The sequence below is a fragment of the Orycteropus afer genome, unplaced genomic scaffold (assembly GCF_000298275.1).
Source record: "Orycteropus afer afer isolate SDZICR_OR568_19922 unplaced genomic scaffold, OryAfe1.0 scaffold00657, whole genome shotgun sequence".
Classification (NCBI taxonomy): domain Eukaryota; kingdom Metazoa; phylum Chordata; class Mammalia; order Tubulidentata; family Orycteropodidae; genus Orycteropus; species Orycteropus afer.
In genome coordinates, this window is record NW_006922244.1 from 906,007 (window position 1) to 908,129 (window position 2,123).

A 2,123-nucleotide genomic window follows, 5' to 3' on the forward strand; every position below is an offset into this window, starting at 1 on the left:
GTGCATTATAAAATTTACACGGAACTGAAAAAGCAAACCCACTGCTGTTGAGTGTATTTCAATTTGTTGTGACCCCATGTGTTACAGAGTATACCTACTCTACAGAGTTTTCTGAGCTGTAATATTTATGGAGGAAGATTGGCAGGTCTTTCTTTCAAAGGGTCACTGAGTGAGTTCAGACTTTTAATCTTTAAGGATAGTAGCTGAGAGCAAACCCTTTGCACCACCCAGATGTCATAATTTTTTTTTCTCACAGACGCAAATGTATTTTAAGGAGTTTTAAAAGTAAATAGTACTTTATATTTACCTATTTATTTAATATTTATCATGCTTTTCATTTATTTCTGGAATCTGAACTTCCATCTGTCATAATTTTCCTTTGTTCTCAAAAACTTCCTTTTGAATTTCTTATCTTCAGATGATGATAAATTTTCTCAGTTTTCTCCTATTTGAAAATTTATTTATTTTGCTTTCATTGCTGAAAAATATTTTTTCTGGATATAAAATTTGGGGTAGGTATTTTTATTTTTTCAACACTTTAAAAATGTTGTTCTGAGTCTTTCGGACACCACAGTTTTGGAAGAAAAGTCAGCAGTGTTTCAAACAATTATTCACCCTTATGCAATTGTATCATTGTGCAATGGCTTCTTTCAAAGTATTCTCTTTATACTTGGTTTTCAGCAATTTGCCAACAATGTACCTATGTAGAGTTTCCTTTGTATTTATCCTGCTTAGATTTCACTGAACTTCTTGAATCTATAAACATGTTTTTCACCATATTTGGGAGAATGTTGACTTATAGCTTTTCAAACTTTCTCTTTTCTCTCCTTCTGGGACATCAATTACCTGTAGGTACAATCTGGTATTATAGTTCCCTGAATCATTTTTTATTTTTAAATATTATAATTTCTATCATTCGGATTGGGTAATTGTTAGGGATATTTTCTGAAGTTCACATACTCTCTATTCTGCTGCTAAATCTTTTCAATTATTATTATTATTATTATTTTATTTTATTTTATTTTTTTTTTTAATTCAGATGTTACTTTTTTTGTTATAGAATTTACATTTTGTTCTTTTTTGTAGTTTCTTTTTCTATGCTGGTAACTTTTCTTTCTTTCTTTTTATTTTTAAAGAGTATGTTTTCCTGTAATTCCTTTACTATGCTTCTATTAGCAGATTGAAGTCCTTCTCTATTAATTCCACTATCTGAATTATTTTGGAGCAAGACAAAGTTGATTGTCTTTTCTCTTGAGAGTGGGTTGTACTAATCTGGGGCTTCGTGTGTTGACTTAGTTTGAATTGTGCTGTGGAGGCTTTGTAGCCTGTTATATTCTTTTCAAGAGTTGTGGTATTTTGTTTAAGCAGACAATTAATTTAGTTGCACTTAAAAATGTATCTGGAAATGTAGTATATATTTAAGCTTAGTTCTTTTGTTCCTAAATGATCTGTTTTCGGTTTGCATTGTAAAGGGTCAACCAGATATTTAGGCAAAATTTGTATACATAATTGGGCTTCTCCTCTCTGACTTTCTATTTTCCAGGATTTTCCCTTTCCAGTAGATGGGCGCTCTGGTGGCACAGTGCCTAAGGCATTTGACTGCTAACCAGAAGGCTGGCCATTCAAATCCACCAGCCTTGGAAGGAAGACTGGGCAATCTACTTCCATAAGAGAGACTGCATTGGAAACTCAAGGAGCAGTAGCTATGAGTTGGACATGACTCGACAGTAGTGAGTTTGGGTTTTTGGTTCCAGTAGATAAACTCCATCTTCTAATTCTTCAGTCAGAAATATTGTAGGTTTTCTATTGGAATGTTAACCATCCTGAAGCCTGCTTTCCGATTAAATTAAATAAAAATGGAAAATTCATACATGTCTTTTTTCCAGGTAAATATTTCCATCTAGCACTTACTTGATTTTGCTCACTATTTAGAGCTTAAAATTCACATAGACACTCAACTATTTCAAAATAAACTGAATAATTTATTTTTATTCTGTCTCTTCAATCTGTGTGGAACTTTTAATTTTTCTGGAATGTAGTCCATCTCGTTGGATTTTCAAAGTTATTAATACTGAGGGATATAATACATTCTCGTCAATATTTGTGACTTTTTCTCTGTTCTT